Consider the following 13,668-nt stretch of genomic DNA (forward strand, 5'->3'; position numbering starts at 1 on the left):
CAAACGCTTCTGATGATGGCTTAAAGTGAGGATGAAATATTGTGCATACTGTCCTTCGGCCTTTCATTATCAGTATCACACGTATATTGGTAACTGACTGTTGGCAATACTTCCTGGATAGCACTGCGAATTCAAACGCAGCAAATCTGATGAGTAACTTTTAGTCTCAGATTCTAGTCCGGAGCGAATCTAGTATATTAAATGCAACATCTAAATGAATTAAACAACAATGTTATTGGTTTTTAGGTCCCTCCAACTACTTTTACTGTTTTCGGAGACGCCGAGGTGTCGGAATTTTGTCCCACATGAGTTCTTTTACTTGCCAGTAAATCTACCGGCACAGGGCTGACGTTTCTGAGCACCGTCAAATACCACTGGACTGAGCCAGAATCGAATCTGCCAGCTTGGTCTCAGAAAGCCAGTGCTTTAACAGCCTAAGCCACTCAGCCCGGCTCAGTGAAACACATCAATTTGATCTATTATTTCAAAAGAGTTTTCCTATAATGTTTCTTTCCGTCTCTTTGCAGTATGTTCAGATGAAGTCAAGATGGAATCAAGATCATCGTTCTAATAAAAACATTGTAGTTATTAATCATTATTACGATTTACCGTCATCTCTGGTCACCACTCCATTACGTGAAAACAGTAGGTAAAAACTTCAATAATCTGGGTTATTGCGGTGTCGGTGATAATTGTAGCTGCAGCTATTTGAGAGATTTAAATAAATGCCTTTGGGTTTGAAATAAGTTACTCTTCCAGGATTGTCTTTGGTTGTGTATAGGAACAAATGCCATTCCGGTTAGTCACCATCAGTGCTGGTATTTGGATCTCGATTTCCTAAACAGTACGGCTACTTAGTCCTAGTCCAAAAAATGCACCGAGCTCGATAGTTTCAGTCACTTAAGTGCGGCCAGTATCCAGTATTCGGGAGATAATAGGTTCGAACCACACTGTCGGCAGCCCTGAAAATGGTTTTCCGTGATTTCCTTCCCACTCCTGACTCTTTGGCTGAACGGTCAGCATACTGGCCTTCGGTTCAGAGGGTCCCGGGTTCGATTCCCGGCCGGGTGGGGGATTTTAACCTTAATTGGTTAATTCCACTGGCACGGGGGCTGGGTGTATGTATTGTCTTCATCATCATTTCATCCTCATCATGACGCGCAGGTCGCCTACGGGAGTCAAATAGAAAGACCTGCACCTGGCGAGCCGAACTTGTCCTGGGATATCCCGGCACTAAAAGCCATACGACATTTCATTTCTTCCCACTCCTAACCCTTTCCTGTCCCATCGTCGCCATCAGACCAATCTGTATCGGTGCGACGTAAAGCAATAGCTAGCGATTTAATGCGGTCGTCTGCGAAGTGGACCGCTAAAAACACACCCTTTTTTATACGTTTCCGAGAATCTACCGTTCGGTGATTGTATGTCGAATAGCCGGACTGAGTGGCTCAGAGGGTTGAGGCGCTGGTCTTCTGACCCCAACTGCGTTGGTTCGATCCTGACTCAGTCCAGTGGTACTTGAAGGTGCTCAGACACATCATTCTCGTGTCGGTAGATTTACTGGTACGTAAATGAATTCCTGCGGGACTAAATTCCAGCACCTCGATGTCTCCGAAAACAGTAAAAGTAGTTAGTGGTATGTAAATCAAATAATCTAGGACATTAATTATACAGGGAGAATGCGAACTAAACATAATGAAAGTGTTTGAAACATGAACACCACGCTATTAAAGTGTTGGTCCTGACAGTGTTATATTCACATTCGAGACAGGAGATACGCATTGCGTGTAAATATACCGCCTGTTATCCATTTCCCTAATTTAACTAGCACCATTGTTACATTGTATTCTAATGAAGTTAATCCTCATACGATGCATTACTCTCCCTTAATGAATTCGTTTCTCCGTTTTGTTTCAGGAATTCCTCGGCGCCATGACGCCCTTACGGCACTCAGCGGCTGCGCTGGTCGCCCTCATAGCTGTCGTCTTGACGCCGACTTCTTCACAAGTAAGTACAGTTAATCGTCATTTCGTCGAATTGAATAACTTGGTGATATTTGATATATTCCTTTAAAAGTAAGGTTGGTGGATAATACTTTTAAGCCCCTTAAACCAAAAGTATAATTGTTCATCTTGCATAATATCGTGTAAGAAATACACAGTACACTACACAAATTTAATACATGGAGGAACAGTCCTACATGATGTATTAGCCAAAAGAGCATTTTTCAGGTTATACTGTCGGACGAATTTTTTTTGTAAAAATTGTTTTTGAAAAAATGTATGGTAACGATTGTAAATTTCATTACTGCTATATACAAACATGTAGTATTAATTTTAATCCTACCGAGTGACTTGGCTGAGTGATACGCAACGCGACAATGCAAGCTTGTATTCGGGAGATGGTGGGGTTCGAACACCACAATTAGCAGCCCTGAAAATGGTTTTCTGTGGTTTTTCATTTCCACATCAGGCAAATACCAGGACTGTACGTTAATTGAAGCCATGAACATTTCATTCCTAGCCAATTTCTCATTCCTATCACATTGTCACCAAGAACCTATGAGAGTTAGATCGTCTTTAAATCACTAGCTCGTTGCCATAACACCTGCCTGTGTCGGTGTGACGTAAAGCAAATTGTAAAAAAAAAGAAAGGAAAGAAGAAGAAGAAGAAGGAATCACTATCAAAGAAAGGGTTGTTCTAGGTAACTTATGAAGACGCTCGATATATATGAAACATCTTACCTCTCTCATTCAACGTGCGAGTTGGCCGTGCGGTTAGGGGCGCGCAGCTGTGAGCTCGCACCCGGAAGATAGTGGGTTCGAACCCCACTGTCGGCAGCCCTGAAGATGCTTTTCCGTGGTTTCCCATTTTCACACCAGGCAAATGCTGGGGCTGTACCTTAATTAAGGCCACGGCCGCTTCCTTCCCAGGCCTTTCTTGTCCCATCGTCTCCATAAGACCTATCTGTGTCGGTGTGACGTAAAGCAAATGAAAAAAAACCTCTCATTCATTAGCCCATAAATATTCTCCGTATGTTCTAATATTCCATATCATGTGATTTATTTCATGAAATCTTCAGTATTATTTTGTTTAATGGGTCACCAGTCCAAAGAGTGGGGTGATGCATTCTCCATGCCACCCTGTCCTGTGCTAATCTTTTCATTTCTACGTATCCACTACATCCTACATCTAATCTAATCTGTTTTTCAACCACCACTTGCACTTCCCTCAAAAACCAACTGAACAAGTCCTGGATGTATTAAGATGTGCCCTATCATTCTATCTCTTCTTCTGGTCAAATATCGCCAAAATGTTCTCTCACCAAATCGATTCAGTATCTCTTCATTCGTGATTCGATCTATCCATCTCACCTTCAGTATTCTTTTGTAACATCACGTCTCAAAAGGTTTTATTCTCTTTCTTTCTGAGCTAGTTATCGTCTATGTTTCACTTCCATACAATGCCACGCTCCAGACAAAAGTATTATTTTATTAATAACGTATTTAATCTAAGAGGTTTTGTTATTTAATGTTTTCTTTTTTATTGTAAATCATCATTAATTTAATCACTCAAGGACAATTGATCATCACACTGATATATTGATAGACCGTAAATAACACAACTCTTAGAAGTATATAGAGGTTCTGCGCCATCTTCTCTGTTCACTGTTGGTTGGATTATTCATTTGCGCGCCGGTGTATTTCTCAAGATCCCTTTCATACTTGGCATGTTGCATTTTTGCGTGGTGGTTCTATACGGAATATGCCTTTATCATCTAGTTAAGTGCGTCATGGCGTTAACTACATATGCCTATACATAGACATCGTTTAGTAGGCAAGTTATAGAATGTTCTATGAAGAAGGCTTCTGACATGAATGTAATATGACAGCTAGAACAATTGAATATTACCATACGATGGGTTGTTGCTATGGTGACGAAGTCAGTGTTACAAAGATACCCACACTTTCACGTGATATCTTAATAGATTGTATTAAATTCGTTCGCTCCCCACAGAGGGAAAGTGTAATTTATTTATTTCCACTTCATTACCATTCTCTGGAGTTATCTAGATTTGTAATTAAGAGTTTTCCCTCTCAAAGCCACATGAAATTATCTTGACACTACTAGGTCTAATGAATTCAGTTATGTGTAAGTATGCGAGGTGCTATGAAGACGCGTCTACCAGGTGTAGACGCCACACGCACGATTTAGGTGCGAGTGCTATTAGCACTCTACTGAAAACTGTGTATGGTAACACAGCGTAGTAGTTCACGCTTAGTCACTTAAGCATTAGAATCCAACTCTTAAACAGCACAACATATCGACATATCGTTAAGATTTAAGAATCTGTCTCGAAAGTCACCTAAACGTTTGACGCAACGATCAAGAATTCAGTGTTGCCAGGCAGAAGGGAAAGGAAACAAAAGTATTACAACGATAACAATATGCGACTTATGTTAAGTTAATTGTATGTGATAACATATTTTATACAAAATAAACTAACCCGAGGCACATTAGCAATATCGCAAGCATAATTGTCAGAGCCGAATTCTGACTGCCTAAGTTATTTTGTGAACTCCTTGTATTCAGTGGAAAGAAGTTATGAAATTTAATCTATACTTTCCTGAAATAATGAACAGTACCTGTGGTTTTGTTGTTAGATCACTGACTTCCGATTGCAGAGACATTCTTTCTGTTCTCTTTTGAAATGTGGTATTTGTCGTGATTAAATGAAGGTCTCGTCTGTAATTTACGTGACTTTTGTCTAATATTGGTGATAGTGAGGGAGGGTGATTCTTAGCCTTTTAAGAAATTTGGAATTTTGATTTTTACATTGAACATTTTGTTGCTTTTATATATTTGTAACTTAACGTTTTATAGTATTTTCAATAAAAACATTGAATTTCACTGAGTTCTGATAAATAGGTACCATAATGTTTCTTGAAATTATTAATGTGAAATTACAATCGCATTTTCTTAGAGCTGTTAGTATAATAATAATAATAATAATAATAATAATAATAATAATGCATTAAGTGCAATACAAAATTGTGTATTTGTGTTTCGATATCGACTGAAGCATAATATAGAAAAAAAGATACAAATGAGATTGATAAAGGAACAGAATATTAAAAGAAAATATAGATAGATAGATAGATAGATAGATAGATAGATAGATAGATAGATAGATAGATAGATAGATAGATAGATAGATAGATAGATAAAGCCTTTATTTTCTGTGGCGAATATACAGAATTAACTTAGTAATGTTCATCAATCAATTACACTGTTGAAGGATATCATGCAAAAATACCTGAATATTTCTTCTGCCATTCATGTTTTCCTATTACTTATAGTTAAACTGTATGTACTGATGTATACAGTATTTCAGCATTTACACTGTTGATAGAACTCCAGGTACATTTCAGGATTGCATGGGCAAACACATTACAAAATGGTTTGCATGTCGTGAAAAATGAAAATACGACGTTACAAGCTTTTATCAGCATTTCAGGAACGAAGATTCGCTACTAAAATGTATTTTAGGCACGTCTTACCACCAAATGATTACGAGCTTGAGAATAGAACTGCGTGATCTTTCGTTTAGTTAATTCTATATTCCACATGATGAATCTATGCGCTTTGTATTGATTTCTGTTGGCAAGTGTGGACAAAGAGACTTTAATATTTCATGTCATCCGACCTTGGAAAGTAAAGAATGTCTGAACCTCCAGAACTCCTAGAAAGGCTGTTCAAGGTGGAGTTGACAATTTGCACTCATTAATTGTAGAGCAAAAGGCGTGTTCTTCAATAACATGCAAGGTCTTATCGAACACATTGGCTGCTAGTATAAAATACGATGCGGGAACACGAGAAAGTCCATTTAGTTAGACGTGGTTGCCAAAAAAAATCAGCACTCGGTGCCAGGTGTATTGAAATGAACCAAATTTTGATACGGTCTCTTCTTAACATGCTCAGTAGGTTTAGTGCTCTGCCAAATCGAGAAAGACCTGTCACTTTTGCCCCTTCCCACGAAATTTATTACAGATGGTAGCAAATCAAAAACTATACCACACAGTAAATACCGCCCACTAAGCATCAGAGAATTTTATGAAGGGAAAGTTCAAGATCCTCGCGATAATAATAATAATAATAATAATAATAATAATAATAATAATAATAATAATAATAATAATAATAGCGTGTGGCCTCCGAAGAGGGCTGGTGCAGGTCTTTCGAGTTGACGCCATATAGGCGTCATGCGCGTCTATGAAGATGGGACCCTACTAATGATACATGCTAATGATGAAGACGACACACACCCACAGCCTCCGAGCCATCGGAATTAACCAATGAACGTTAAAATCCTCGACCCGGCCGGGAATTCAACCCGGAACCCTCTGGACCAAAGGCCAGCACGCTAACCATTTAGCCACTGATCCGGACATCCTCGCGATGAAAATATACTATTGAATGTATAGTACGGTACTATACTTCTTTGGATCATATTTAATTATATGCGCCCTTGTTTTTCCTTGGACGATTCATTCATTTTGTCGGATCCCTTTGATTTTTCCCTCTGATGAGTGTTAAGAGAGGATAGTTGCCCAGTTGTACTTCATCTTAAAGCAATAATCGCCACCACTTTCACCTCTCATATAAGCCAGTTTTTCAATTGGTCTCACGACGCTGAGCAAAGTCCATTCCGATCCTCAGTTCAGAATTAAAAGCCTTTGACTAGTCGGGAATCGAACCCGTGGTCTCCAGGTAAGAGGCAGACACACAATACGTACACCTTGGAGTTGTCAATAATAATAATAATAATAATAATAATAATAATAATAATAATAATAATAATAATAATAAAATTTTACAGTAGACCACGTCTGTTGTTACTGGGAAGCCGGTCCCGTGGTGTAGAGGTATGGTATCTATCCTTTACCCGGGGGCTCCGCTTTCGATTTGCGGTTACCTAAGGATTTCAGTTCTGGGCTGAAGGCTAGAAAGGGTTTTACGCAATCTCAGGAGACCAGAAGAGGAGTTATCTCATATAAGACGCAGCACGCCTTGTCAAGAAAGCCAAGTAATACGACTGAGAAGGTTGCTCGCGCCTATCATTTAAAATATACACTGGTATGTTGATCATTTGGTAAGACAGCAATCATCTTGGCAGAACAAGACCATTAATGAGATGTATGTTGGCGTATGCCCTTCGGACAGGCCTGGTATAAGTTGACACCCCTGGATGACATTCTCACCGGTGTGGAGGGAAGAAGGGGCTTCATAGGATGAAATCTTATGTTAAATACGACACACACACACACACACTGTTTCCGAGCTAGAGGAATTAACCAGTGAAGGTTCAAATCCTCGATCCGGAGGGCAATCGAATCCGAGGCCCCTTGGACCAAAAGCCATCATGCTAACCAATTATCCACGAACATTAATGAATTGTTTGTGGTTTGTTATAGCAAAGAAAATTTTTGCCTTTTGTAGCTAAAATTCTGTGACCAAACTTCAATCTCGGGTGAATACAATTTGTAAAGTCAGTACTCCTTGAAAGTTAGAAGAGCGAACAGAACTAAAAATTTTACCCTGAAATGTGCCGTTAAATTCGGAAATGAAAGCGTAAGGTTCTTTTATCTCCTTGGTTCTGCGTACTACACCTTTCTAAATAAAGGCAGATATTTCGCACGTTCTTCTCTACGGGAGAAAGTTCATTCGCTGTTTTCTTATGTTGGATCCTCCTAGTTCCCGGAAGTGACGCTAAAACAGAGCGTACACATCTGCATAACGAGACGTGGAGGGATGCGCTCTACCATGACGTAACTAAATGTCGACTCTCTCACGAGGAACTGCAACTCGGTTCCATTGAACTTCACCTACATTCAGTCCAGCAGGCGGTCAGCTGCACTCTCAATCCGATCACGTGAACCAGTGGCTCAGACTGTAGAAGCGCTGGAGTTGGTGACTTTGACCCCAGCTCAGTCCGCTGGTATCTGAAGATGCTCGAATACGCCAGCTTTATGTCAGTAGATTTACTGGCACTTTAAATAACTCCTGCTGGACAAAATTCCGGGAACCTGGCATCTCTCTAAACCATACCTGCCAACTTTCCAGATTTAGGCGAGAGACTCCCGATTTTCGATAGTTTTCCCGCCTCCATATTATTCTATTATATCTTCCGAGTTTAGCTTATTTTTTGGTGAACTTCAAAAACATTTGTTTTCAAATCCCGCCATTTCAGCTTTGTACGCCAATGGCCGGAAATCCTTCGCTCACTGGCCACTTTCAGACGAAATATCGGCGTTTATTAATACGAGAAATGCGTGAGAATGTGCTATGTTTATTGAAACCTGTATATCGCGACGTGTATATCGATTGTCAATCTCTCGTTCTCGCGTGCTACGTTCGTGTTCGTTCAGATCAATCTAGTCGATTCTAGAGACTAGTCGCTAGATTTGGAGTCTTTCTTTAGTAATTTAGTAACAGAATTTAAAAGATAGCGACTACTGACTTTTCTAGAGATTTTAAGAGCCATTTGGAGACAATTCTGGCGAATTTTAATTTATTACTTGATAAAAGCAGTGCGGTTAGCATAATCGCGCGGGCGCGTAGTGCAGTATATAAATGTAATGCATTTGCTAAGTAATGGCATCTATGTGCATGACTGATTCACACGTGTGAAGCATGAGTTCATACTATTTTCGGAAGGCTTATCAGGGACCGATCATCTCGCTCACATACGTCCTGTAAGGGAATAGAGGTGTGTAATTTTTAGTCTTGTAGCCTCGTATAGCAACAGTCGGGTTTTGAAACAAGAAGTATTATAATATATACCGTAGTACTCCTGTATTGCGAAAGACATATAGAATAAGCAGTTTTGATCAATTGTATCTCCTGATTTTTCCTAATTTTGGTTTTGTAAAGTTGGCAGGTATGCTCTAAACTGTCAAAGTCGTAGTTGGTGGGAGGCAAAACCACTAAGATTAGTATCAGGGGATCAGTGGTAGAGTTAAGTGTAATGTACAGCTGAATGATGCAGTGAGGATCATCACTTTCTCTGTCAGGTCAACACCCGCCAGTGGCTGTACAGATATAGTTCTTCCATGGATCATAAGGAAAGTATCCAAGGCAATTCTTTTCAAACTGACTGAGTCCTACAAAACCTCACTCCTGTACAGAGTTTTACGGGATCCACAAGAGATCCTATTAAAATCACGTAAACCGCCATGGACTGATCCACAAGCAGTGAAAACTCTCAAAGCCAGCACCAAATGGAGAGAATGTTGAAAATCACATAATGCCTACTTTAACAAGGATCCTGTGAGAAAAGTTTGAAGTCTTCTATCTTCCTCGTTACGAAAGGGCTTTTATTATGACTTTATGTGATTTTATGATGCAAACTTGGAGACTCAAAGATAGTGCATCCTGGGACTGTAGCGTAGAAGAATAAACGATGACACACATCGTGGAGAACTGCCCATTTAGAACTTTCGAGGATGATTCGGAAGCTCTTCTCAGTGTGACATCAAAAGTAAAAATCTGGACATAACTCTTTAAAGGTATTTTTGATGTTTACATTTACACTCATTTATTGTGTCAAGCCATCCTTTTGATGACGATGATGATAATAATAATAAGTGCCGGCCTCTGAATCGCAAGATCGTGAGTTTAAAAACTCTGAAGAGGTAATCAGATTTTTAGGGCAGAGAAACGACCAATCGGCACACTATGGCGTACGATATCGGCATGTAAAAGATATTTTGTTTACCGGACAAAATGAACTAAAACTCAGTCATAGATCGCCCTGTAGAGGTCTATTTCACTACGACCTGGTGGAGCAAAATGGAACGTCGAAATGTACATGCAAGTAACCTAAATGGCGTCAAATAAAAAGTTTAGGTGAGGCCATTTACAATAACTTATTGTACACGTGATTCACTGTCTTTCAGAAATAGAGCACATCTAAATTCGGACAATGTTTGTAGAGCTACGCCAATCTGGATTTTTAGTTAATGCCGAATTTCCACTACCACATATAATTCAGAGAGAATGTAAAAACTATTTCTTCAATTGATCCAATATTTTTTTTAAATAAATGGATTATCTGCATTTAATGGGACTCCTGTGGGACAAAATGCTAGCAACTTGGCTTTTAAAAAAACCGTAAATGTATTTGGTGTGACGCAAAAGTGCATTATTATTATTATTATTATTATTATTATTATTATTATTATTATGTTATCTCCAGTTAAGGGTATGCATTAGACCGGGCTTACGTGGAATATGAAATCGCATTGCTTTGTTGTCCTTGTCGGGGTGGGAAGGGAGTTGCTATTTTTTAATCCCTACAGAGAATTATGACGGAAATCTTCGACCTCCAGAGCCTGAGGTGAGTAATTAAACCACCATCTACCTGCCGAAGAATTCCCTTTGTTTATCCGAAGCAATCTCAAATGAGTGTCAGGTATAATTGGGGTGACGTGGTTCCTGCAAACGGTGATGACATAAGGCACGAGAACTCCCAGCCAAACAATTGTCTGAAACAGGCGAGGGTTCTTCCCATCATTACATTCAACTCTGTTCATTGTCTGCTTACTCTTCGTTTGTAAGATCGAACTAAGTCCTGGCATGAATTACCTGTTGTTAAGTACACCAATGCTCAACATTATAGAATAGCAGATTCTTCCAGTGAGAATCATTATCACTATTACTATAGCAGGACATTAAAAAAATAAGCTTCTTACGTCCTTTGTCGGGTACATTGATCAGTTTTAATCGTATTTTTATGTTTTTATGAGTATTTAATTGCTGTATTCTTAATTAATTAGTATTATCTGTCACAAAATTAAATGCTTATCCACGAAATGCAACATACGACCACAATAATTTTAAATATCGAAGTAGCAGGAATGAAATTAAAATATAGTATGTTGGGATGAAAAGGTCTAATTTGTATACAAAGTATCGATTATTGAGAAAATTGCGATCATCACATAACAGTATATCCTTCGTTTTGTATCTGTTTTATAAGTTAAGTGTCCGTTAAATAAATAAATAAATAAATAAATAAATAAGCAAGGCGATCTCATCTTCATGAAATAACTTACATGGAAACGGCTTGAAAGCAAAGCGTTTAATTAGATAATATATTTGGTTATCAGTTGTTATTCTAAGATTCAGGAAGGTTGATAGACTGTGCGTGCAAAGAAGGCATGACATCCTACTAAAAGGGGTGAAAAACTGACCTCATACTTAAATTGTTTACTAGGATAAAAATTAATACAATCTTACCGTCATTTGTATTGTGAGCTCATCTAGCGGAAATGTACAAGGATGTGTTGTAAATGATGAGACAAGATGCCCAATAAAACGAGGTGGAGTCACGCTTTGTGGAGAGGGTCATTTCTTCAGGCTTCCATGCTCTGTAGTCTGTACTTAAATGACGTCATGTACTTGAGGACTGACTTCATAACGTTACACCACCAATGAATCGCGCGGGCAACTCGCTTCGTCAAGGTGCATGTGGAACTCTTCGTATGCATTATTGAAATTCCACTCTGTCCCTATCTATACTCACGAGTATTTTTCATTTAAATTATATTTAATTAATACATATTCCCCCTTCGAGATGGTATGTAACATATGAGCCATCAGTCTTACGTGATTGTTGATATCGTGATAATAGTCACGTGCCCTCCAATTTTAGGTCGGATCCGTACAATTTTAATGTAGACGATATTTCGAATGAGAGGGGAGAAGACTGAGTTAGTTGTGAGTGGGAGAAAAGAGAAATATTGACTAGACGTTTGAAGGCCACTGACCAAAGAATTTATTTTATGAGATAGTCCTGATCTGCCTCTGTAGTGTAGTGGTTAGTGTGATTAGCTGCCACCCCCGGAGGCCCGGGTTCGATTCCCGGCTCTGCCATGAAATTTGAAAAGTGGTACGAGGGCTGGAACGGGGTCCACTCAGCATCGGGAGGTCAATTGAGTAGAGGTGGGTTCGATTCCCACCTCAGCCATCCTGGAAGTGGTTTTCCGTGGTTTCCCACTTCTCCTCCAGGCAAATGTCGGGATGGTACCTAACTTAAGGCCACGGCCGCTTCCTTCCCTCTTCCTTGTCTATCCCTTCCAATCTTCCCATCCTCCACAAGGCCCCTGTTTAGCATAGCAGGTGAGGCCTCCTGGGCGAGTTACTGGTCATTCTACCCAGTTGTATCCCCCGACCCAGAGTCTGAAGCTCCAGGACACCCCTTAAGGCGGTAGAGTTGGGTTCCCCCGCTGAGTCTGAGGGAAAAACCAACTCTGGAGGGTAAACAGATTAAGCAAGAAAGAGATAGGCCTGATACCCTTCATTAATAGTTAGTCAAGTTAGCGGGTTCGATCCCGGCTCAGTGCGGTGATGCGAGGCGCTCATATATACCAGCTTTGTATTGGTACATTTCTTGGAACGTAAAAGTACCCTCAGAGACAGAATCCCTGTACCTTGGCATCTCCAAAAACCGTATAAGTTTCTTAAATAATTTTATTGTGTTCACATGTAGAATTCACAGGCAGAAATAATACTTCTTGATGAAAGTCATAGAATTAAAGGTTAATACAACAAGCTGAGACACGTACAAGAATAACCTCCTAAAGGTGGCATTCCCCTTCTTTGGCAGGCTGTATAAGAACACCTATTCTTTACTGGTCCATCGACTTCATATTCTTGTAAGAGTGTCCGGCTCCATGGCTAAATGGTTAGCGTGCTGGCCTTTGGCCACAGGAGTCCCGCGTTCGATTCCCGGCAGGGTCGGGAATTTTAACCTTAATTGGTTAACTTCGCTGGCACGGGGCCTGAGTGTATGTGTCGTCTTCATCATCATTTCATCCTCATCACGACTCGCAGGTCGCCTACGGGAGTCACATCAAAAGACCTGCATCTGGCGAACCGAACTTGTCCTCGGACACTCTAGGCACTAAAAGCCATACGCCATTTCATTTCATTTCTTGTAAGAGTGCGTTACACGTCTAAGATACCGGTAATTATATCCATACCGAGCAAATTGCCCAGTGGAACATATCATGTAGCTGTAAGCTCATTTTATGTGATGGTGGGTTCAGAATCCACCGTCGGTGGCCCTGGATATGCTTACGCGGTTTGCTACTTTCACACCAGCTATATACTGGGGATGTAACTTCTGAGGGCACGGCTGCGTCCTTCCCATCCCTTCACGTCAATATCCCTGTGTTTTCGAAAATCTGTACGAGTTAGTGCAACGTTAAACGACTAGAAAGATAGATTTCTTGCCACGTAAAATTACCCCTCAGGGACGGAATCCCTGCCCCTCGGCGTCATCAAAAACCGTAGTAGTAGTTTGTGGGACGTAAAACCAATACCATTGGTTTATTAAAAGAAATATTAGCATGTATGAAAGAGAGACGTGAATAACTATTAAGTAGCAAGCTTTATAAGGTACCAACTGAATCCTTTTAAGCACTGTTTCCACTATTAAGGCAAAATTCAGTATTCTCAAACGAGTTGCATCTTTCGAGACCTCATCTGAGTTTTTGTTAAACAGTGTCTGCCTGGTGGAGATGGTCGTTAAGACATCAAGTCTACATGGATTGACACTGTGGTTATCCGGCTCGAGTTCCGTTAGTGGAAAAATAATTCACT

At 40.0% G+C, this 13,668-nt stretch overlaps 1 long non-coding RNA gene across 1 annotated transcript in view; it reads left to right on the forward strand.

Moving 5' to 3' along the window:
• Positions 1-13,668, forward strand: part of LOC137501866 (uncharacterized) — a 129,054-nt gene that overhangs the window by 77,878 nt on the left and 37,508 nt on the right. The window contains exon 2 of the long non-coding RNA XR_011018658.1: positions 1,918-2,007. This is a non-coding gene — a long non-coding RNA (uncharacterized lncRNA). The remainder of the gene's footprint in view (positions 1-1,917; positions 2,008-13,668) is intronic.

This window comes from Anabrus simplex, chromosome 1 (genome assembly GCF_040414725.1).
Source record: "Anabrus simplex isolate iqAnaSimp1 chromosome 1, ASM4041472v1, whole genome shotgun sequence".
NCBI classification, from domain to species: domain Eukaryota; kingdom Metazoa; phylum Arthropoda; class Insecta; order Orthoptera; family Tettigoniidae; genus Anabrus; species Anabrus simplex.